Source organism: Petromyzon marinus, chromosome 65, assembly GCF_048934315.1.
Source record: "Petromyzon marinus isolate PM22_M1 ecotype Great Lakes invasive population chromosome 65, UKy_Petmar_22M1.pri1.0, whole genome shotgun sequence".
In the NCBI taxonomy this organism is placed as follows: domain Eukaryota; kingdom Metazoa; phylum Chordata; class Hyperoartia; order Petromyzontiformes; family Petromyzontidae; genus Petromyzon; species Petromyzon marinus.
Genome location: NC_133731.1, coordinates 1885490 through 1910616, shown reverse-complemented (window position 1 = coordinate 1910616; position 25127 = coordinate 1885490).

Genomic DNA, 25127 nt, shown 5'->3' with positions numbered 1-25127 from the left:
CTAGGCGAGTGGGCGAGTGGGTGGGTGGGCGGGTGGGTGAGTGTATAGGCGAGTGAGCGAGTGGGTGGGTGGGTGAGTGTATAGGCGAGTGGGCGAATGGGTGGGTGGGTGATTGTCTAGGCGAGTGAACGAGTGTGTGGGTAGGTGAGTGTGTAGGCGAGTGGGTGGGTGTGTGAGTGTGCAGGCGAGTGGGCGAGTGGGTGGGTGGGTGAGTGTGTAGGCAAGTGGGGGAGTGGGTGGGTGGGTGAGTGTATAGGCGAGTGGGTGGGTGTGTGAGTGTGCAGGCGAGTGGGCGAGTGGGTGGGTGGGTGAGTGTGTAGGCAAGTGGGCGAGTGGGTGAGTGTGTAACTGGTCGAGTGGGTGGGTGGGCGAGTGTCTAGGCGAGTGGGCGAGTCGGCGAATGGGTGGGTGGGTGAGTGTGTAGGCGAGTGGGGGAGTGGGTGGGTGGGTGAGTGTGTAGGCGAGTGGGGGAGTGGGTGGTTGAGTGTCTAGGGGAGTGGGCAAGTGGGTGGGTGGGTGTGTGTAGGCGAGTGGGCGAGTGGGTGAGTGTGTAGGCGAGTGCGCGAGTTACTGGGTGAGTGGCTAGGCGAGTGGGCGAGTGGGTGGGTGGCTGAGTATCTATGCGAGTATGTAGGCGAGTGGGTGGGTGGGTGAGTGTATAGGCGAGTGGGCGAGTGGGCGAGTGGGTGGGTGGGTGAGTGTGTAGGCGGGTGGGCGAGTGGGTGGGTGCGTGAGTGTGTAGGCGAGTGGGCGAGTGTGTGGGTGGGTGAGTGTGTAGGCGGGTGGGCGAGTGGGTGGGTGCGTGAGTGTGTAGGCGAGTGGGCGAGTGTGTGGGTGCGTGAGTGAAAGCTCCACTTGATAGACGCGTGAGTGAGTGAGCGAGATGATGAAAGAGCAAGCCAATCAATGCACGAGTGAGTAAGTTCGTCCGATGGAAGGTCGGGTGGGGAAAAACAAATCCACGAATGAGACACTTAACACGACCAACTACTTAAACTTTATTTTTGTTTTGCAGGTACGGCCCCACTGGGCCATGTTGCTCTTTTTCATAGTCCCATAGACACCCACAGAGACCCATAGAGAGCCATACTCATAGACACCCATACTCATAGAGACCCATACTCATAGAGACTCCATAGACACCCACAGAGACCCATAGAGAGCCATACTCATAGACACCCATACTCATAGAGACCCATACTCATAGAGACTCCATAGACACCCACAGAGACCCATAGACACCCACAGAGACCCATAGACACCCACAGAGACCCATAGAGAGCCATACTCATAGACACCCATACTCATAGAGACTCCATAGACACCCACAGAGACCCATAGACACCAACAGAGACCGATAGACACCCACAGAGACCCATAGAGAGCCATACGCATAGACACCCATACTAATAGAGACCCCATAGACACCCACATAGACCCATAGACACCCACAGATACCCATACTCATAGACACCAATACTCATAGAGACCCCATAGACACCCACAGAGACCCATAGACACCCACAGAGACCCATACTCATAGACACCAATACTCATAGAGAGCCATAGACACCCACAGAGACCCATAGAGAGCCATACTCATAGAAACCCATACTCATAGAGACCCATAGACACCCACAGAGACCCATAGACACCGACAAAGACCCTTACAGACGCATACTCATAGACACCCATATTCATAGAGACCAATACTCATAGACACCCATACTAATAGAGACCCCATAGACACCCACATAGACCCATAGACACCCACAGATACCCATACTCATAGACACCAATACTCATAGAGACCCCATAGACACCCACAGAGACCCATAGACACCCACAGAGACCCATACTCATAGATACCCATACTCATAGAGACCCATAGACACCCACAGATACCCATACTCATAGATACCCATACTCATAGAGACCCATAGACACCCACAGAGACCCATAGACACCCACAGAGACCCATACTCATAGACACCCATACTCATAGAGACCCATACTCATAGACACTCATACTCATAGAGACCCATACTCATAGATACCCATACTCATAGAGACCCATAGACACCCACAGAGACCCATAGACACCCACAGAGACCCATACTCATAGACACCCATACTCATAGAGACCCATACTCATAGACCCCCATACTCATAGAGACCCATAGACACCCACAGAGACCCATAAAGCCATACTCATAGATACCCATACTCATAGAGTTACATAGACACCCACAGAGACCCATAGAGAGCCATACTCATAGACACCCATACTCATAGAGACCCATAGACACCCACAGAGACCTATAGACACCCTTAGAGACCCATAGAGACCCATACTCATAGACACCCATACTCATAGATACCCATACTCATAGAGACCCATAGACACCACAGAGACCAATAGACACCCACAGAGACCCATACTCAGACACCCATACTCATAGAGACCCATACTCATAGACACCCATACTCATAAAGACCCATACTCATAGAGACCCATAGAGACCCTCACTCATAGACACCCAGAGAGACTCATACTCATAGACACCTAGACTCATAGAGACCCATACTCATAGAGACCCATACTCATAGACACCCATACTCATAGAGACCCATACTCATAGACACCCATACTCATAAAGACCCATACTCATAGAGACCCATAGAGACCCTCACTCATAGACACCCAGAGAGACTCATACTCATAGACACCTAGACTCATAGAGACCCATACTCATAGAGACCCATACTCATAGAGACCCATACTCATAGACACCTAGACTCATACCCCGCCACACCAGGGTCGAGACGTGTCTGTGTGTGTGTGTGTGTCTGTCTGTCTGTGCGTGTCTGTGCCTGTCTGTCTGTGTGTGTCTGTGTGTCCGTGTGTGTGTGTATGTGTGTGTCTGTGTGTATGTGTCTGTGTGTGTCTGTGTGTGTCTATGAGTGTGTATGTGTCTGTGTGTGTCTGTGTGTGTGTCTGTGTGTATGTCAGTGTGTGTGTCTGTGTGTGTGTGTCCGTGTATGTATGTCTTTCTGTGTGTGTCTGTGTTTGTGTGTGTCTATGAGTGTGTATGTGTCTGTGTGTGTCTGTGTGTGTGTCTGTGTGTATGTCTGTGTGTGTGTCTGTGTGTGTGTGTCCGTGTATGTATGTCTGTCTCTGTGTGTGTGTGTGTCTATGAGGGTGTATGTGTTGGTGTGTGTCTGTGTGTGTTTGTGTGTGTCTGTGTGTATGTTTGTCTGTCTGTGTGTGTGTGTCTATGAGTGTGTATGTGTGGGTGTGTGTCTGTGTGTGTCTGTGTTTGTGTGTGTCTATGAGTGTGTATGTGTCTGTGTGTGTCTGTGTGTGTGTCTGTGTGTATGTCTGTGTGTGTGTCTGTGTGTGTGTGTCCGTGTATGTATGTCTGTATCTGTGTGTGTGTCTATGAGTGTGTATGTTTGGGTGTGTGTCTGTGTGTGTCTGTATGTGTCTGTGTGTCTATTTTTTTCTGTCTCTGTGTGTGTCTATGAGTGTGTATGTGTGTGTGTCTGTGTGTGTCTGTGTGTGTCTGTGTGTATGTTTGTCTGTCTCTGTGTGTGTGTGTCTATGAGTGTGTATGTGTGTGTGTCTGTGTGTGTCTGTGTGTGTGTCTATATATGTGTGTGTATGTTTGTGTCTGTGTGTGTGTGTCTGTGTGTGTCCGTGTATGTATGTCTGTATCTGTGTGTGTGTCTATGAGTGTGTATGTGTGGGTGTGTGTCTGTGTGTGTCTGTGTGTATGTTTGTCTGTGTGTGTGTGTCTATGAGTGTTTATGTGTGTGTGTCTGTGTGTGTCTGTGTGTGTGTGTGTCTGTCTGTCCTTGCGTGTCTGTGCCTGTCTGTCTGTGTGTGTCTGTGTGTCCGTGTGTGTGTGTATGTGTGTGTCTCTGTGTGTGTGTGTGCCTATATATGCGTGTGTATGTGTGTGTCTGTGTGTGTGTGTCTGTGTGTGTGTGTGTCTATGAGTGTGTATGTGTTTGTGTGTCTGTGTGTGTGTCTGTGTGTATGTCTGTGTGTGTGTGTCTGTGTGTGTGTGTCCGTGTATGTATGTCTGTCTCTGTGTGTGTGTGTGTCTATGAGTGTGTATGTGTTGGTGTGTGTCTGTGTTTGTTTGTGTGTGTCTGTGTGTATGTTTGTCTGTCTCTGTGTGTGTGTGTGTCTATGAGTGTGTATGTGTGGGTGTGTGTCTGTGTGTGTCTGTGTTTGTGTGTGTCTATGAGTGTGTATGTGTCTGTGTGTGTCTGTGTGTGTGTCTGTGTGTATGTCTGTGTGTGTGTCTGTGTGTGTGTCCGTGTATGTATGTCTGTATCTGTGTGTGTGTGTGTGTCTATGAGTGTGTATGTTTGGGTGTGTGTCTGTGTGTGTCTGTGTGTGTCTGTGTGTCTATTTTTTTCTGTCTCTGTGTGTGTCTATGAGTGTGTATGTGTGTGTGTCTGTGTGTGTCTGTGTGTATGTTTGTCTGTCTCTGTGTGTGTGTGTCTATGAGTGTGTATGTGTGTGTGTCTGTGTGTGTCTGTGTGTGTGTCTATATATGTGTGTGTATGTGTGTGTCTGTGTGTGTGTGTCTGTGTGTGTCCGTGTATGTATGTCTGTATCTGTGTGTGTGTCTATGAGTGTGTATGTGTGGGTGTGTGTCTGTGGGTGTCTGTGTGTATGTTTGTCTGTGTGTGTGTGTCTATGAGTGTGTATGTGTGTGTGTCTGTGTGTGTCTGTGTGTGTGTCTATATATGTGTGTGTATGTGTGTGTCTGTGTGTGTGTGTCTGTGTGTGTCCGTGTATGTATGTCTGTATCTGTGTGTGTGTCTATGAGTGTGTATGTGTGGGTGTGTGTCTGTGTGTGTCTGTGTGTATGTTTGTCTGTCTGTGTGTGTGTCTATGAGTGTGTATGTGTGTGTGTCTGTGTGTGTCTGTGTGTGTGTCTATATATGTGTGTATGTGTGTGTCTGTGTGTGTGTCTGTGTGTGTGTGTGTCTATGAGTGTGTATGTTTGGGTGTGTGTCTGTGTGTGTCTGTGTGTGTCTGTGTGTCTATTTTTGTCTGGCTGTGTGTGTGTGTCTATGAGTGTGTATGTGTGTGTGTCTGTGTGTGTCTGTGTGTGTGTCTATATATGTGTGTGTATGTGTGTGTCTGTGTGTGTGTCTCTCTATTTGTGGGTATCTTTGTGTTTTCTTCGCGTGTCCGTTCGAGCACGTGAACAAATTTGAATTATTCATCGTCACGAGCTTAGTGAATTAAACGATAGTATATCTAATACAAATTAATATTATATATATATTAACTATATAAATATATAATACACATTATAAAATATATGTAATACATAATATATTTATATATAATATTTATCGTCATAATATATTAAAAATGAAAACATGTGTATATTATTTATTAATATTAAATATATATATATAAAACTGGCGATCCGAGGCGCCGTGGTTCCCGATGCCATTGCTCAGTGAGTTCGTGTGGGCTACGCGTAGTGTAGCGGGTAGCGCTACACTGCCCGCTACACTCCCGCTCACGGCCAACACCACGTGACGATTTTCTGAACAGCTCCCGGGCCTCCCCCTAGGTCGACTCAGCCTCAAAATGAGTACTCGGTCCTGTGCGTGGTAGACATCGCCACCGGGGAGACAAAGGCGGCCGGGAGTGGTGTCCGCCACCTAGCCCATTGTGTGGCGTGCCGGCCTTCGTAGGTGCTGCTCGCTAACAGCTCTTGCCCCTACAGTCTGTGACAGGCTGCACGGGGGATCTTTGTCTTTGTTTTGTGGTACGGGTGATGATTAATTGCAGACATCTGATATGGTTGGTGGGTGGTGGTGGTGGTGGTAGTAGTGGTGGTGGTTGGTGGTAGTGGTGGTGTGTAGCGGTGGTGGCTGGTGGTGGCGAGTGCTGGTGGTGGTGGTGGTAGGAGTGGTGGTGGTGGTGGGTGGTGGTGGCTAGTGGTGGTGGTGGTAGGAGTAGTGGTGGTGGTAGTGGCTGGTGGTGGTGGTGGTGGCTAGTGGTGGTGGTGGTAGGAGTGGTGGTGATGGCTGGTGGTGGTGGTAGTAGTGGTGGTGGGTGGTGGTATTAGTGGTTTTATAGTGGTGGTGGTAGGAGTAGTGGTGGTGGGTGGTGGTAGTGGTGGTGTGTAGCGGTGGTGGCTGGTGGTGGCTAGTGGTGGTGGCTAGTGGTGGTGGTAGGAGTGGTGGTGGTGGATGGTGGTGGCTGGTGGTGGTGGTAGTAGTGGTGGTGGGTGGTGGTAGTGGTGGTGTGTAGCTGTGGTGGCTGGTGGTGGCTAGTGGTGGTGGTGGTGGCTAGTGGTGGCGGTGGTGGTGGTAGGAGTGGTGGTGGTGGGTGGTGGTGGCTAGTGGTGGTGTTAGTAGTGGTGGTGGGTGGTGGTATTGGTGGTGTATAGTGGTGGTGGTGGTAGGAGTGGTGGTGGTGGTTGGTGGTAGTAGTGGTGGTGGGTGGTGGTATTGGTGGTGTATAGTGGTGGTGGTGGTGGTGGGTGGTGGTGGCTTGTGGTGGTGGTGGTAGGATTAGTGGTGGTGGTAGCTAGTGGTGGTGGCTAGTGGTGGTGGTGGTAGGAGTGGTGGTGGTGGGTGGTGGTGGCTGGTGGTGGTGGTAGTAGTGGTGGTTGGTGGTGGTTTTGGTGGTGTATAGTGGTGGTGGTGGTAGGAGTGGGGGTGGTGGTGGCTAGTGGTGGTGGTGGTAGGAGTGTTGGTAATGGTGGTGGTTGTGGGGGTAGGGAGGAGAGAGTTTGGAGAAGCATTGAAAGAGGAGAGTGAGGGGAGAGTGTGGGAGGAGGAGGAGGGGTGGAGAATCGGGGGGGGGGGGGGGTGGGTTGAGAGGGAGGAGACGTTGTGGAGAAGGTGAGAGTGGAAGAGGAGGGGGAGGGGAGAGCGGGGGAGAGAGTGGAGTGGAGGAGGGAGTGTGGATGAGGAGATGGAGGGTGGTTACATAAAGCAAAGCTTTAAAAAAAAACTCAATAATGAACGAAGCAGAGCGCCGACTACACCGAGCATCTGCTTGTTTCCTCTGATAGTGTACAAAAAAAAAGAAGGAAAAAAAAAGAGATGGGAGAGGGGGAGAGAGCGTGGATAATGAGAGGGGGGCTGAGAGAGAGAGAGAGTGAGAGAGGAGATGGGGGCGGGAGAGAGAGGGGGGAGGGAGTACGGAGTTCGTCAAGATTGTAAACAAGGATTGAACCCAAACGCCGCACAGCCTCTCAGGGGGCTCACGTTGGCCGTGTCAGGGCCTGAGTGTAATGAGCCGCAGTTGATGAGCCTCCTGAGTTTGAGCCCTGGGGCCAGGTGCGGGCCTCCTCCCTCCCTCCCTCCGTACCCTCCCTCACTCCCTCCCTCTCCCGCTCCGTCTCGTGTGTTCACGGGGAGCTCCGTGACGGCTGTGTCTGAAGTGTCATGCGCAATGAGCCAGCTAATATGACGACCTGGGTTCAAGACCCGGGTCACAGAGTCTCTGTCGTGTTCTTCAGCAACGGGGGGGGGGGGGGGGGGGTGGTAGATGGCCTGGGTGGTGGTGGGGCTCCATCACGGCCATGCCAGAGACAATGAGCCGACAACGGCGAGCACCGGGGGTTCGACCCCGTCTGTAGGGGAGGGGGGGGGGGGTTCTGAACGTCGTCTCTTCAGAGCTCCGCAATGGACGTCTGGCTCGCCCCCAAGCAACGTTCAACGCCGCCGGCCAAAGGTTGCGGACGACCGCGTCGGCCTGGGGGCCAGCTGAGTCGCGGACGCTGCCTTGGGACCAACACTTTTAATTCAGCAACTTCCACACAGCATCACGCAACCTACACTCGGGTAGCGAATGCGCATCTGTAACCACGCTACGGCAGAACTAGACACGGTTCGCTATCCCGGCCCGGGCCACGAAGCTGGGTCCCGGACCCACGGCGGCTGGAGGATTCTTCTCACCCGACGTGGATCTTCATCATACCGGCGACACTGAGAAGCCCTGAGATCCTCACGGGGACCTCGTTATATCCCCTCAGGCTGGGCCTGGCTCCGCTCTTAGACCCGCCCACCTTCCAGATCTCCCGAGCTCCTTCTAGAATGTTCCCGAGAACTCCTTTAGAAAACGTGACATCCCTTAGCCCCGCCCACCTTCCAGATCTCCCGAGCTCCTTCTAGAATGTTCCCGAGAGCTCCTTTAGAACACGTAACCTCCCTTAGCCCCGCCCACCTTCCAGACCTCTCAAGCTCCTTCTAGAATGTTCCCGAGAGCTCCTTTAGAACACGTGACCTCCCTTAGCCCCGCCCACCTTCCAAATCTCTCGAGCTCCTTCTAGAATGTTCCCGAGAGCTCCTTTAGAACACGTGACCTCCTTTAGCCCCGCCCACCTTCCAGATCTCTCGAGCTCCTTCTAGAATGTTCCCGAGAGCTTCTTTAGAACACGTGACCTCCCTTAGCCCCGCCCACCTTCCAGATCTCCCGAGCTCCTTCTAGAATGTTCCCGAGAACTTCTTTAGAAAACGTGACATCCCTTAGCCCCGCCCACCTTCCAGATCTCCCGAGCTCCTTCTAGAATGTTCCCGAGAGCTCCTTTAGAACACGTAAATTCCCTTAGCCCCGCCCACCTTCCAGACCTCTCGAGCTCCTTCTATAATGTTCCCGAGAGCTCCTTTAGAACACGTGACCTCCCTTAGCCCCGCCCACCTTGCAGATCTCTCGAGCTCCTTCTAGAATGTTCCCGAGAGCTCCTTTAGAACACGTGACCTCCCTTAGCCCCGCCCACCTTCCAGATCTCTCGAGCTCCTTCTAGAATGTTCCCGAGAGCTTCTTTAGAACACGTGACCTCCCTTAGCCCCGCCCACCTTCCAGACCTCTCGAGCTCCTTCTAGAATGTTCCCGAGAGCTCCTTTAGAACACGTGACCTCCCTTAGCCCCGCACACCTTCCAGATCTCTCGAGCTCCTTCTAGAATGTTCCCGAGAGCTCCTTTAGAAAACGTGACATCCCTTAGCCCCGCCCACCTTCCAGATCTCCCGAGCTCCTTCTAGAATGTTCCCGAGAGCTCCTTTAGAACACGTAACCTCCCTTAGCCCCGCCCACCTTCCAGACCTCTCGAGCTCCTTCTATAATGTTCCCGAGAGCTCCTTTAGAACACGTGACCTCCCTTAGCCCCGCCCACCTTGCAGATCTCTCGAGCTCCTTCTAGAATGTTCCCGAGAGCTCCTTTAGAACACGTGACCTCCCTTAGCCCCGCCCACCTTCCAGATCTCTCGAGCTCCTTCTAGAATGTTCCCGAGAGCTTCTTTAGAACACGTGACCTCCCTTAGCCCCGCCCACCTTCCAGACCTCTCGAGCTCCTTCTAGAATGTTCCCGAGAGCTCCTTTAGAACACGTGACCTCCCTTAGCCCCGCACACCTTCCAGATCTCTCGAGCTCCTTCTAGAATGTTCCCGAGAGCTCCTTTAGAAAACGTGACATCCCTTAGCCCCGCCCACCTTCCAGATCTCCCGAGCTCCTTCTAGAATGTTCCCGAGAGCTCCTTTAGAACACGTAACCTCCCTTAGCCCCGCCCACCTTCCAGACCTCTCGAGCTCCTTCTAGAATGTTCCCGAGAGCTCCTTTAGAACACGTGACCTCCCTTAGCCCCGCCCACCTTCCAGATCTCTCGAGCTCCTTCTAGAATGTTCCCGAGAGCTCCTTTAGAACACGTGACCTCCCTTAGCCCCGCCCACCTTCCAGATCTCCCGAGCTCCTTCTAGAATGTTCCCGAGAGCTCCTTTAGAACACGTGACCTCCCTTAGCCCCGCCCACCTTCCAGATCTCCCGAGCTCCTTCTAGAATGTTCCCGAGAGCTCCTTTAGAACACGTGACCTCCCTTAGCCCCGCCCACCTTCCAGGCCTCTCGAGCTCCTTCTAGAATGTTCCCGAGAGCTCTTTAAGACCATGTGACCGCCCTTAGCCCCGCCCACCTTCCAGATCTCTAAAGTTCCTTCTAGAATATTCCCGAGAGCTTCTTTAGAACACGTGACCGCCCTTAGCCCCGCCCACCTTCCAGGCCTCTCGAGCTCCTTCTAGAATGTTCCCGAGAGCTCCTTTCGAACACGTGACCGCCCTTAACCCCACCCACCTTCCAGATCGCTCGAGCTCCTTCTAGAATGTTCCCGAGAGCTCTTTAAGACCACGTGACCGCCCTTAGCCCCGCCCACTTTCCAGGCCTCTCGAGCTCCTTCTAGAATGTTCCCGAGAGCTCCTTTAGAACACACGACTGCTCTTAGCCTTGCCCACCTTCCAGATCTCTCGAGCTCCTTTAGAACACGTGACTGCTATTAGCCCCGCCCACCTTCTAGACCTCCCGAGCTCCTTCTAGAATGTTCCCGAGAGCTATTTAAGACCACGTGACCGCCCAGCGGCCCCCGTCCACTGCTGCCCCCCCCCCCTCCAATATCATCCGGTCACGTGTCAGCACGTCAACCGGCGTATCGTGCCTCAACGTAACCCTGGCTGGCTGACGTCTCCCTCTGGCTGCCTCACCGGCAGCCCCTACCGCACACCGTCCGTGGTGCCTCCGCGCTGACCAGCGCTCACCCAAGCCCCGCTAGGGCTGGTGGCACCAGCAAGCAGGCTACACGCAACGTCAACAGATTACTCGGCGTGGCTTCGTAAGGTGATGCGCCACGCAGTGATAATCACAGTCACTACCGTTGAATGGTCTCCTTCGTTTGGAGAGGGCCATTGCGTCAACGGGTAACTCTAAACGTTGACAGGATAACGACGTAGGGCGGTGAACCACCGCTGCTAACTTAGCTAACACACGGGGATACTACTACATTCCTTTGATTGGACACCGAGGATTGTAGATGATGGCTTCATCCCAGAGTTGACCCAGCAGCCCCCAGCTCTCCATCCACGACCCGCTTATAACCACTCCGGCGTGGCAGGCTCCGCCCAAGGCCACGCCCCCCTTCCCGATCCTTCGGGAAGTAACCAGCCCCCTAATCATGTGACCCCCCTGGGGCCCCTGGCCCATTTTTCTCTATCATTACCTCCCGTGGCCACTAGTGCATTCACACTGCAGGCTGACTCCCCTGTCATTACCTCCCGTGGCCACTAGTCCACTCACACTGCAGGCAGACTCGCCTGTCATTACCTCTCGTGGCCACTAGTCCACTAGCACTGCAGGCTGACTCCCCTGTCATTACCTCCCTTGGCTACTAGTACATTCCCACTGCAGGCTGACTCCCCTGTCATTACCTCACGTGGCCACCAGTCCACTAACACTGCAGGCTGACTCGCCTGTCATTACCTCTCGTGGCCACCAGTCCACTCACACTGCAGGCTGACTCCCCTGTCATTACCTCCCGTGGTCACCAGTACACTCACACTGCAGGCTGACTCCCCTGCCATTACCTCCCGTGGCCACCAGTCCACTCACACTGTAGGCTGACTCTCCTGTCATTACCTCCCGTGGCCACCAGTCCCTTCGCACTCACAACTGACTCCCCTGTCATTACCTCTCGTGGCCACCAGTCCACTCACACTGCATGCTGACTCCCCCTGTCACTACCTCCCTTGGCCACGAGTCTGCTCACACCGCAACGTGGGCTCGCCTGTCATTACACTAGGGTGGAATACCCACGAGATTGGCCTCGCTCATGAGGTGTACAAGCACAGGTTCACATCCTGACCGCGTGGTGTCCGGCGAACATCTCCACTACCACCACTCACAGCCGGATTCTTGCCATTCTCACCTCTTAGCCGTGAACATGGCAAGTCCCGCCACACTCCCCACCTCTTTGCTCGTTCCCGCACTCCACGTGTTTATGTAAATTTAGCCAGCTAAGGACCCCAGCCACTGAGCTACTGTGTAGCTTATTTTTTTAAAAATTAATTTTCAGAAACGACCACCTGGCTAGATCACGCGTGAGAGCTGTTTAAGGCAGTGGCGGTCATCATCGTCGTCGTCGTCGTCATCATCGTCGTCGTCATGATCGTCATCATGGTCATCACCGTCATCATTGTCGTCATCATCACCGTCATCATTGTCGTCATCGTCATCGTCATCAAGGTCATCATCGTCATCATTGTCGTCATCATCATCGTCATCAAAGTCATCATCGTCATCATCATCGTCATCATCGTCGTCGTCATCGTGGTGATTGAGTGGTGAGTGAGCGGTGAGTGAGATGTGACTGGGTAAGTGGATGAGTGGTGAGTGAGTGGTGAGTGAGTGAGTGGTGAGTGAGTGAGTGGTGAGTGAGTGGTGAGTGGTGAGTGAGTAAGTGGTGAGTGAGTGCTGAGTGAGTGAGTGAGTGGTAAGTGAGTTGTGAGTGAGTGGTGAGTGAGTGAGTGGTGAGTGAGTGAGTTGGTGAGTGGGTGGTGGGTGAGTGAGTGAGTTAGTGTGTGAGTGGGTGGGTGAATGGTGAGTGGCGAGTGAGTGTTGACTGAGTGAGTGGTGAGTGAGTGGTGAATGAGTGGTGAATGGTGAGTGAGTGGTGGGTGAGTGAGTAAGTGGTGAGTGAGTGAGTGAGTGGTGAGTTAGTGAGTGAGTGGTGAGTGAGTGAATTGTGAGTGAGTCGTGAGTGAGTGAGTGAGTGGTGATTGGTGAGTGAGTGAGTCGTGAGTGAGTGGTGAGTGAGTGAGTTGTGAGTTAGTGAGTGAGTGGGGAGTGAGTGAGTGGTGAGTGAGTGAGTCGTGAGTGAGTGGTGAGTGGTGAGTGAGTGGTGAGTGGTGAGTGAGTGAGTGGTGAATGAGTGAGTCGTGATTGAGTGAGGGGTGATTGAGTTAGTGAGTGAGTGGGTGAGAGGTTAGTGGTGAGTGAGTGGTGAGTGAGTGAGTCGTGAGTGAGTGAGTGAGTGGTGAGTGTGTGAGTGAGTGGTGAGTGAGTGAGTGAGTCGTGAGTGAGTGAGTGGTGAGTAAATGAGTGAGTGGTGAGTGAGTGGGTGAATGGATGAGTGAGTGAATGAGTGGTGAGTGAGTGAGTGAGTGGTGAGTGACTGGTGAGTGAGTGGTTAGTGAGTGAGTGAATGAGAGAGTGGTGGGCGGGTGAGTGAGTGAGTGGGTGAGTGAGTGGTGATTTAGTGAGTGGTGAGTGAGTGAGTGGTGAGTTATTGAGTGAGTGGTGAGTGAGTGAGTGAGTGGTGAGTAAGTCGTGAGTGAGTGAGTGGTGAGTGAGTGAGTCGTGAGTGAGTGAGTGTTGAGTGGTGAGTGGTGAGTGAGTGAGTCGTGAGTGAGTGAGTGGTGAGTGAGTGAGTGAGTGGTGAGTGAGTGGTGAGTGAGTAGTGAGTGAATGCTGAATGAGTGGTGAGTGAGTTAGGGGGTGAGTGAGTGGTGAGTGAGTGGTGAGTGAGTGAGTGAGTGTTGAGTGAGTGAGTGAGTGGTGAGTGAATGGTGAGTCAGTGGGTGAGTGAGTGGTGAGTGAGTGGTGAGTGAGTGAGTGGTGAGTGAGTGAGTGGTGAGAGAGTGGTGAGTGAGTGGTGAGTGAGTGAGTGAGTGGTGAGTGAGTGGTGAGTGAGTGAGTGGTGAGTGAGTGGGTGAGTGAGTGGTGAGTGTTGAGTGAGTGAGTGGTGAGTGAGTGGTGAGTGAGTGAGTGAGTGGTGAGTGAGTGGTAAGTGAGTGAGTGAGTGGTGAGTGAGTGAGTGGTGAATGAGTGCTGAGTGAGTGAGTGGTGAGTGAGTGGGTGAGTGAGTGGTGAGTGTTGAGTGAGTGAGTGGTGAGTGAGTGGTGAATGAGTGGTCAGTGAGTTGTGAGTGAGTGAGTGAGTGGGTGGTGAGTGAGTGAGTGGTGAGTGAGTGGTGAGTGAGTGGTAAGTGAGTGAGCGAGTGGTGAGTGAGTGAGGGGTGAGTGAGTGAGTGGTGAGTGGTGAGTGAGTCGTGAGTGAGTGATTGGTGAGTGAGTGACTGAGTGGTGAGAGAGGGGTGAGTGAGTGAGTGGTGAGTTAGTGGTGAGTGTGTGAGTGGTGAGTGAGTGGTGAGTGAGTGGTGAGTGGTGAGTGAGCGAGTGGTGAGTATTGAGTGAGTGAGTGAGTGGTGAGTGAGTGGTGGGTGTATGTGTGAGTGAGTGAGTGGTGAGTGAGTGTGTGAGTGGTGAGTGAGTGGTGAGTGAGTGGTGAGTGAGTTATTGAGTGGTGAGTGAGCGAGTGGTGAGTGTTGAGTGAGTGAGTGGGTGAGGGAGTGGTGGGTGGGTGAGTGAGTGGTGAGTGAGTGAGTGAGTGATGAGTGAGTGGTGAGTGAATGCTGAATGAGTGGTGAGTGAGTGAATGGGTGAGTGAGTGGTGGGTGAGTGAGTAGTGTTTCAGTGAGTGGTGAGTGAATGCTGAATGAGTGGTGAGTGAGTGCGTGGGTGAGTTAGTGGGTAGGTGAGTGGCGAGTGAGTGTTGACTGGGTGAGTGGTGAGTGAGTGGTGAGTGGTGAGTGAGTGTTGAGTAAGTGGTGAGTGGTGAGTGAGTGGTGGTTGAGTGAGTGAGTGAGTGATTGAGTGGTGAGTGAGTGAGTGGAGAGTTAGTGAGTGAGTGGTCAGTGAGTGAGGTGTGAGTGAGTCGTGAGTGAGTGGTGAGTGGTGAGTGAGTGAGTCGTGAGTGTGTATTGAGTGAGTGAGTGGTGAGTTAGTGAGTGAGTGGTGAGTGAGTGAGTGGTGAGTGAGTTAGTCGTGTATGAGTGGTGAGTGAGTTAGTCGTGAGTGAGTGAGTGGTGAGCGGTGAGAGAGTGAGTGGTGAGTGAGTGGTGAGTGAGTGAGTGAGTGGTGAGTGAATAAGTGGGTGAGTGAGTGGTGAGTGAGTGAGTGAGTGTTGAGTGAATGCTGAATGAGTGGTGAGTGAGTGAATGAGTGGGCGGTGAGTGAGTGAGTGAGTGGTGAGTGGTGAGTGAGTGACTCGTGAGTGAGTGAGTGGTGAGTGAGTTAGCGGGTGAGTGAGTGGTGAGTGAGTGGTGAGTGAGTGGTGAGTGAGTGAGTGGTGAGTGAGTGAGTGAGTGGTGAGTGAATGGTGAGTCAGGGGGTGAGTGAGTGGTGAGTGAGTGAGTGGTGAGTGAGTGAGTGAGTGGTGAGTGAGTGAGTGAGTGGTGAGTGAGTGGTGAGTGAGTGGTGAGTGAGTGAGTGGTGAGTGAGTGGTGAGTGAGTGAGTGAGTGGTGAGTGAGTGAGTGAGTGGTGAGTGAGTGCTGAGTGAGTGAGTGGTGAGTGAGTGGGTGAGTGAGTGGTGAGTGTTGAGTGAGTGAGTAGTGAGTGAGTGGTGAGTGAGTGGTGTGTGAGTGAGTGAGTGTTGAGTGATTGAGTGGGTGAGTAAGTGGTGAGTGAGTGAGTGAGTGGTGAGTGAGTGAGTCGTGAGTGAGTGAGTGGTGAGTGAGTTAGCGGGTGAGTGAGTGGTGAGTGAGTGGTGAGTGAGTGAGTGGTGAGTGAGTGAGTGGTGAGTGAATGGTGAGTCAGGGGGTGAGTGAGTGGTGAGTGAGTGAGTGGTGAGTGAGGGAGTGGTGAGTGAGTGAGTGAGTGGTTAGTGAGTGGTTAGTGAGTGAGTGGTGAGTGAGTGGTGAGTGAGTGGTGAGTGGTGAGTGAGTGTTGAGTGAGTGAGTGAGTGGTGAGTGAGTGAGTGGTGAGTGAGTGCTGAGTGAGTGAGTGGTGAGTGAGTGGGAGAGTGAGTGGTGAGTGTTGAGTGAGTGAGTGGTGAGTGAGTGGTGAGTGAGTGGTGAGTGAGTGGTGTGTGAGTGAGTGAGTGTTGAGTGATTGAGTGGGTGAGTAAGTGGTGAGTGAGTGGTGAGTGGCGAGTGAGTGGTGAGTGGCGAGTGAGTGATTACTGGGTGAGTGGTGAGTGAGTGAGTGGTGAGTGAGTGGTCAGTGAGTTGTGAGTGAGTGAGTGGGTGGTGAGTGAGTGAGTGGTGAGTGAGTGGTGCGTGAGTGGTGAGTGAGAGATTGAGTGGTGAGTGAGTGTTGACTGCGTGAGTGGTGAGTGAGTGAGTGGTGAGTGAGTGGTGAGAGGGTGGTGAGTGAGTGAGCGAGTGGTGAGTGAGTGAGTGGTGAGTGAGTGAGTGGTGAATGAGTCGTGAGTGAGTGATTGGTGAGTGAGTGACTGAGTGGTGAGTGAGTGGTGAGTGAGTGAGTGAGTGGTGAGTGAGTGGTGATTGAGTGAGTGGTGAGTGAGTGGTGAGTGGTGAGTGAGCGAGTGGTGAGTATTGAGTGAGTGAGTGGTGAGTGAGTGGTGGGTGAGTGTGTGAGTGAGTGAGTGGTGAGTGAGTGAGTGAGTGGTGAGTGAGTGGTGAGTAAGTGGTGAGTGAGTTATTGAGTGGTGAGTGAGCGAGTGGTGAGTGTTGAGTGAGTGAGTGGGTGAGGGAGTGGTGTTTGTGTGAGTGAGTGGTGAGTGAGTGAGTGAGTGGTGAGTGAGTGGTGAGTGAATGCTGAATGAGTGGTGAGTGAGTGAGTGAGCGGGTGAGTGAGTGGTGGGTGAGTGAGTGGTGGGTGAGTGAGTAGTGTTTCAGTGAGTGGTGAGTGAATGCTGAATGAGTGGTGAGTGAGTGCGTGGGTGAGTTAGTGGGTAGGTGAGTGGTGAGTGGCGAGTGAGTGTTGACTGAGTGAGTGGTGAGTGAGTGGTGAGTGGTGAGTGAGTGGTGAGTAAGTGGTGAGTGATGAGTGAGTGAGTTCGTGGGTGCGTGAGTGGTGGGTGAGTGAGTGAGTGAGTGGTGAGTGAGTGGTGAGTGAGTGAGTGGTGAGTGAGTTAGTCGTGAGTGAGTGGTGAGTGAGTTAGTCGTGAGTGAGTGAGTGGTGAGCGGTGAGAGAGTGAGTGGTGAGTGAGTGGTGAGTGAGTGAGTGGTGAGTGAATAAGTGGGTGAGTGAGTGGTGAGTGAGTGAGTGAGTGTTGAGTGAATGCTGAATGATTGGTGAGTGAGTGAATGAGTGGGCGGCGAGTGAGTGAGTGAGTGGTGAGTGGTGAGTGAGTGACTCGTGAGTGAGTGAGTGGTGAGTGAGTTAGCGGGTGAGTGAGTGGTGAGTGAGTGGTGAGTGAGTGAGTGGTGAGTGAGTGAGTGAGTGGTGAGTGAATGGTGAGTCAGGGGGTGAGTGAGTGGTGAGTGAGTGGTGAGTGAGTGAGTGGTGAGTGAGTGAGTGAGTGGTGAGTGAGTGAGTGAGTGGTGAGTGAGTGGTGAGTGAGTGGTGAGTGAGTGAGTGGTGAGTGAGTGGTGAGTGAGTGAGTGAGTGGTGAGTGAGTGAGTGAATGGTGAGTGAGTGCTGAGTGAGTGAGTGGTGAGTGAGTGGGTGAGTGAGTGGTGAGTGTTGAGTGAGTGAGTAGTGAGTGAGTGGTGAGTGAGTGGTGTGTGAGTGAGTGAGTGTTGAGTGATTGAGTGGGTGAGTAAGTGGTGAGTGAGTGAGTGAGTGGTGAGTGAGTGAGTCGTGAGTGAGTGAGTGGTGAGTGAGTTAGCGGGTGAGTGAGTGGTGAGTGAGTGGTGAGTGAGTGAGTGGTGAGTGAGTGAGTGGTGAGTGAATGGTGAGTCAGGGGGTGAGTGAGTGGTGAGTGAGTGAGTGAGTGGTGAGTGAGGGAGTGGTGAGTGAGTGAGTGAGTGGTTAGTGAGTGAGTGAGTGGTGAGTGAGTGGTGAGTGAGTGGTGAGTGGTGAGTGAGTGTTGAGTGAGTGAGTGAGTGGTGAGTGAGTGAGTGGTGAGTGAGTGCTGAGTGAGTGAGTGGTGAGTGAGTGGGAGAGTGAGTGGTGAGTGTTGAGTGAGTGAGTGGTGAGTGAGTGGTGAGTGAGTGGTGTGTGAGTGAGTGAGTGTTGAGTGATTGAGTGGGTGAGTAAGTGGTGAGTGAGTGAGTGCGTGGTGAGTGAGTGGTGAGTTGCGAGTGAGTGATTACTGGGTGAGTGGTGAGTGAGTGAGTGGTGAGTGAGTGGTCAGTGAGTTGTGAGTGAGTGAGTGGGTGGTGAGTGAGTGAGTGGTGAGTGAGTGGTGAGTGAGTGGTGAGTGAGAGATTGAGTGGTGAGTGAGTGTTGACTGCGTGAGTGGTGAGTGAGTGAGTGGTGAGTGAGTGGTGAGAGGGTGGTGAGTGAGTGAGCGAGTGGTGAGTGAGTGAGTGGTGAGTGAGTGAGTGGTGAGTGGTGAATGAGTCGTGAGTGAGTGATTGGTGAGTGAGTGACTTAGTGGTGAGTGAGTGGTGAGTGAGTGAGTGAGTCGTGAGTGAGTGGTGATTGAGTGAGTGGTGAGTGAGTGGTGAGTGGTGAGTGAGCGAGTGGTGAGTATTGAGTGAGTGAGTGGTCATTGAGTGGTGGGTGAGTGTGTGAGTGAGTGAGTGGTGAGTGAGTGAGTGAGTGGTGAGTGAGTGGTGAGTAAGTGGTGAGTGAGTTATTGAGTGGTGAGTGAGCGAGTGGTGAGTGTTGAGTGAGTGAGTGGGTGAGGGAGTGGTGTTTGTGTGAGTGAGTGGTGAGTGAGTGAGTGAGTGGTGAGTGAGTGGTGAGTGAATGCTGAATGAGTGGTGAGTGAGTGAGTGGGTGAGTGAGTGGTGGGTGAGTGAGTGGTGGGTGAGTGAGTAGTGTTTCAGTGAGTGGTGAGTGAATGCTGAATGAGTGGTGAGTGAGTGCGTGGGTGAGTTAGTGGGTAGGTGAGTGGTGAGTGGCGAGTGAGTGTTGACTGAGTGAGTGGTGAGTGAGTGGTGAGTGGTGAGTGAGTGGTGAGTAAGTGGTGAGTGATGAGTGAGTGAGTTCGTGGGTGCGTGAGTGGTGGGTGAGTGAGTGAGTGGTGAGTGAGTGGTGAGTGAGTGGTGAGTGAGTGAGTGAGTGGTGAGTGAGTGGTCAGTGAATGCTGAATGAGTGGTGAGTGAGTGCGTGGGTGAGTTAGTGGGTAGGTGAGTGTTGAGTGGCGAGTGAGTGTTGACTGGGTGAGTGGTGAGTGAGTGGTGAGTGGTGAGTGAGTGGTGAGTAAGTGGTGAGTGGTGAGTGAGTGTTGGGTGTGTGAGCGGTGAGTGAGTGAGTGGTGAGTTAGTGAGTGAGTGGTGAGTGAGTGGTGGGTGAGTGATTGAGTGGTGAGTGAGTGAATGGAGAGTTAATGAGTGAGTGGTCAGTGAGTGAGTTGTGAGTGAGTCGTGAGTGTGTGAGTGGTGAGTGGTGAGTGAGTGAGTCGTGAGTGAGTGAGTGGTGAGTGAGTGAGTGAGTGGTGAGTGAGTGGTGAGTGAGTGGTGAGTGAGTGAGACGTGCGTGAGTGAGTGAGTGGTGAGCGGTGAGTGAGTGAGTGAGTGGTGAGTGAATAAGTGGGTGAGTGAGTGGTGAGTGAGTGAGTGAGTGGTGATTGAGTGAGTGAGGGGTGAGTGAGTGGTGAGTGAGTGAGTGTTGAGTGAATGCTCAATGCGTGGTGAGTGAGTGAATGAGTGGGGGGTGAGTGAGTGAGTGAGTGGTGATTGATTGAGTGGTGAGTGAGTGAGCGAGTGGTGAGTTGTGAATGAGTCGTGAGTGAGTGAGTGGTGAGTGAGTGAGTGGTGAGTGGTTAGTGAGTCGTTAGTGAGTTGTGAGTGTGTGATTGAGTGGTGAGTGTTGACTGCGTGAGTGGTGAGTGAGTGAGTGGTGAGTGAGTGGTGAGTGAGTGGTGAGTGAGTGAGCGAGTGGTGAGTGAGTGAGTGGTGAGTGAGTGGTGATTGGTGAGTGAGTCGTGAGTGAGTGATTGGTGAGTGAGTGACTAAGTGGTGAGTGAGTGGAGAGTGAGTGAGTAGTGAGTTAGTGGTGAGTGAGTGAGTGGTGAGTGAGTGGTGAGTGAGTGGTGAGTGGGCGACTGGTGAGTATTGAGTGAGTGGTGAGTGAGTTTAGGGTGAGTGTGTGAGTGAGTGAGTGGTGAGTGAGTCGTGAGTGAGTGAGTGGTGAGTGGTGAGTGAGTGAGTCGTGAGTGAGTGAGTGGTGAGTGAGTGAGTGAGTGGTGAGTGAGTGGTGAGTGAGTGGTGAGTGAGTGAGACGTGCGTGAGTGAGTGAGTGGTGAGCGGTGAGTGATTGAGTGAGTGGTGAGTGAATAAGTGGGTGAGTGAGTGGTGAGTGAGTGAGTGGTGATTGAGTGAGTGAGGGGTGAGTGAGTGGTGAGTGAGTGAGTGAGTGTTGAGTGAATGCTCAATGCGTGGTGAGTGAGTGAATGAGTGGGGGGTGAGTGAGTGAGTGAGTGGTGAGTGAGTGAGCGAGTGGTGAGTTGTGAATGAGTCGTGAGTGAGTGAGTGGTGAGTGAGTGAGTGAGTGGTGAGTGGTTAGTGAGTCGTTAGTGAGTTGTGAGTGAGTGATTGAGTGGTGAGTGTTGACTGCGTGAGTGGTGAGTGAGTGAGTGGTGAGTGAGTGGTGAGTGAGTGAGCGAGTGGTGAGTGAGTGGTGAGTGAGTGGTGATTGGTGAGTGAGTCGTGAGTGAGTGATTGGTGAGTGAGTGACTAAGTGGTGAGTGAGTGGAGAGTGAGTGAGTAGTGAGTGAGTGGTGAGTGAGTGAGTGGTGAGTGAGTGGTGAGTGAGTGAGTGAGTGGTGAGTGAATAAGTGAGTGAGTGGTGAGTGAGTGAGTGAGTGTTGAGTGAATGCTGAATGAGTGGTGAGTGAATGAGTGGGGGGTGAGTGAGTGAGTTAGTGGTGAATGAGTGAGTGGTGAGTGAGTGAGCGAGTGGTGAGTTGTGAATGAGTCGTGAGTGAGTGAGTGAGTGGTGAGTGAGTGAGTGAGGGGTGAGTGAGTGAGTGCTGAGTGAGTAGTGAGTGAGTGGTGAGTGAGTGAGTGAGTGGTGAGTGAGTGGTGAGTGAATGAGTGCTGAGTGGTGAGTTAGTGGTGAGTGAGTGGTGAGTGAGTGAGTGGGTGTGTTAGTGAGTCGTGAGTGAGTGAGTGGTGAGTGAGTGCTGAGTGAGTGGTTAGTGAGTGAGTGGTGAGTGGTGATTGAATAAGTGGGTGAGTGAGTGGTGAGTGAGTGAGTGAGTGTTGAGTGAATGCTGAATGAGTGGTGAGTGAGTGAATGAGTGGGGGGAGACTGAGTGAGTGAGTTAGTGGTGAATGGGTGAGTGGTGAGTGAGTGAGCGAGTGGTGAGTTGTGAATGAGTCGTGAGTGAGTGAGTGGTGAGTGAGTGAGTGAGAGGTGAGTGAGTAAGTGCTGAGTGAGTAATGAGTGAGTGGTGAGTGAGTGAGTGAGTGGTGAGTGAGTGGTGAGTGAGTGGTGAGTGAGTGAGTGAGTTAGTGGTGAGTGAGTGGTGAGTGAGTGAGTGAGTGGTGAGTGAGTGGGTGAGTGAGTGAGTGATTGGTGAGTGAGTGGTAAGTGATTGGTGAGTGAGTGGTGAGTGAGTGAGTGGTGAGTGAGTGTTTGAGTGGTGAGTGAGTGGTGAGTGAGTGAGTGAGTGGTGAGTGAGTGAGTGAGTGGTGAGTGAGTGAGTGAGTGGTGAGTGAGTGAGTGGTGAGTGAGTGGTGAGTGAGTCGTGAGTGAGTGAGTGAGTGTTGAGTAAGTGAGTGAGTGGTGAGTGAGTGGTGAGTGAATGAGTGAGTGCTGAGTGAGTGAGTGGTGAGTGGTGAGTGAGTGAGTCGTGAGTGAGTGGTGAGTGAGTGAGTGGTGAGTGAGTGAGTGGTGAGTGAGTGGTGAGTGAGTGAGTGAGTGGTGACTGAGTGAGTGAGTGGTGAGTGAGTGGTGAGTGAGTGGTGAGTGAGTAGTGAGTGAGTCCTGAGTGAGTGAGTGCTGAGTGAGTGCTGAGTGAGTGAGTGAGTGGTGAGTAAGTGAGTGAGTGCTGAATGAGTGAGTGGTGAGTGAGTTAGTGAGTGGTGAGTGAGTGAGTGCTGAAGGAGTGAGTGGTGAGTGAGTGGTAAGTGATTGGTGAGTGGTGAGTGAGTGGTGATTGAGTGAGTGGTGAGTGAGTGTTTGAGTGGTGAGTGAGTGCTGAGTGAGTGAGTGAGTGGTGAGTGAGTGAGTGAGTGCTGAGTGAGTGGTGAGTGAGTGGTGAGTGAGTGGTGAGTGCTGAGTGAGTGAGTGGTGAGTGAGTGGTGAGTGAGTGGTGTGTGAGTGGTGAGTGCTGAGTGAGTGAGTGGTGAATGAGTGGTGAGTGAGTGGTGAGTGAGTGGTGAGTGAGTTAAAGGCTGGATGAGTTATATGTCAACAAAGTGCAAAAAGCTTTCCGGAAGCATTCGACCATAACGAGTTTCTGTTCGTAGTTGTTGCCAGAGAATCTCACTCCCGTCTCTCTCTCCCGTCTCTCTCTCTCTCTACTCTCTCTCGTCTCACCCTCTCACACAAAGACAAAGACCCCCCGTATAGCCCTGACCGACTATCGGGACAAGTGCTGTGAGCGACTCGCATCGCCTATGAAGGATGCCGCTTCTGTGGAACGCGAGAGCGTGGCACGGGTCACAGGAGACAAAGGCCGCCTTTGTCTCACCGATTGGCGATGTCAACTGCACACTAACTCACCCTGAACCTCACTCACCCACTCACTCACCCACTCACTCACCCACTCACCCACTCACTCACCCACTCACTATCTCATTCACCCACTCACCCATTCACTCACTCACCCACTCACTCACCCTGAAACTCACCCACTCACTCACTCACCCATCCACTCACTCACTCACGCACTCACCCACTCACGCACTCACCCACTCACTCACCCTGAAACTCACCCACTCACCCACTCACTCACCCACTCACTCACTCACCCACTCATTCATCCTGAACCTCACCCACCCACTCACCCACTCACTCATCCTGAACTTCACCAACCCACTCACTCACCCTGAACCTCACCCACTCACTCACCCACCCACTCACTGACTCACCCACTCATCCACTCACTCACCCACTCACCCACTCACGCACTCACTCACCCACCCACTCACCCACTCTCCCACTCACTCACCCACTTTCCCACTCACTCACCCACTCACTCACCCACTCGCCCACTCACTCACCCACTCACTCACCCACCCACTCACCCACTCTCCCACCCACTCACCCACTTACCCACTCACTCACCTCTCACTCACCCACTCACTCACTCACCCTGAACCTTACCCACTCACCAACTCAACCCCTCACTGACCCTGAACTTCACCCACTCACTCACTCCCGCACTCACCCACTCACTCACTCAGTCACTCACCCACTCACTCACCCTGAACCTCACCCACTCACCCACTCACTCACGCACCTATTCACTCACCCACTCACCCACTCGCTCACCCACTCACTCACCCTGAACCTCACCCACAAACTCACCCACTCACCCACTCACTCACTCACGCACGCACTCACTCACGCACCCACTCAATCACTCACTCCCCCACTTACTCACTCACCCACTCACCCACTCACCCACTCACTCACCCTGAACCTCACCCACTCACTCACTCACCCACTCACCCACTCACTCACCCACTCACTCACCTACTCACTCACGCACCCACTCACTCACTCACACACTCACTCACTCATGCACCCACTCACTCACCCACCCATTCACTCACGCACCCACTCACTCACTCACCTACACACCCACTCACTCAACCACTCACCCACTCACTCACCCACTTACCCACTCACTCACTCACTGACCCTCTTACTCACTCACGCACCCACTCACTCACCCACTCACTCACCCTGAACCTCACCCACTCACTCACCCACTCACTCACCCACTCACGCACTCACTCACCCTGAACCTCACCAACTCACTCACCCTGAACCTCACCCACTCACTCACCCACTCACTCACCCTGAACCTCACCCACTCACTCACCCATTAACTCACTCACTCACCCACTCACTCACCCTGAACCTCACCCACTCACTCACTCACTCACCCACTCACCCACTCACTCACCCTGAACCTCACCCACTCACTCACTCACCCACTCACCCACTCACTCACCCACTCACCAACTCACTCACCTACTCACTCACGCACCCACTCACTCACTCACCCACTCACTCACTCATGCACCCACTCACTCACCCACTCACCCACCCATTCACTCACGCACCCACTCACTCACTCACCTACACACCCACTCACTCAACCACTCACCCACTCACTCACCCACTCACCCACTTACCCACTCACTCACTCACTGACCCTCTTATTCACTCACGCACCCACTCACTCACCCACTCACTCACCCTTAACCTCACCCACTCACTCACCCACTCACTCACCCACTCACGCACTCACTCACCCTGAACCTCACCAACTCACTCACCCTGAACCTCACCCACTCACTCACCCACTCACTCACCCTGAACCTCACCCACTCACTCACCCATTAACTCCCACACTCACCCACTCACTCACCCTGAACCTCACCCACTCACTCACCCACTCACTCACTCCCTCACTCACCCACTCACCCACTCACTCACTCACTCACCCTGAACCTCACCCACTCACTAACCCACTCACCCCTCACTCACACACTCACCCTGAACCTCACCCACTCATTCACCCACTCACTCACCCACTCACTCACTCACTCACCCTGAACCTCACCCACTCACTCACCCACTCACTCACCCACTCACGCACTCACTCACCCTGAACCTCACCAACTCACTCACCCTGAACCTCACCCACTCACTCACCCACTCACTGACCCTGAACCTCACCCACTCACTCACCCATTAACTCACTCACTCACCCACTCACTCACCCTGAACCTCACCCACTCACTCACCCACTCACTCACTCACTCACCCTGAACCTCACCCACTCACTCACCCACTCACTCACCCACTCACGCACTCACTCACCCTGAACCTCACCAACTCACTCACCCTGAACCTCACCCACTCACTCACCCACTGACTCACCCTGAACCTCACCCACTCACTCACCCATTAACTCACTCACTCACCCACTCACTCACCCTGAACCTCACCCATTCACTCACCCACTCACTCACTCACTCACCCACTCACCCACTCACTCACCCTGAACCTCACCCACTCACTCACTCACTCACCCACTCACCCACTCACTCACCCACTCACCCACTCACTCACCTACTCACTCACGCACCCACTCACTCACTCACCCACTCATGCACCCACTCACTCACCCACTCACCCACCCATTCACTCACGCACCCACTCACTCACTCACCTACACACCCACTCACTCAACCACTCACCCACTCACTCACCCACTTACCCACTCACTCACTCACTGACCCTCTTACTCACTCACGCACCCACTCACTCACCC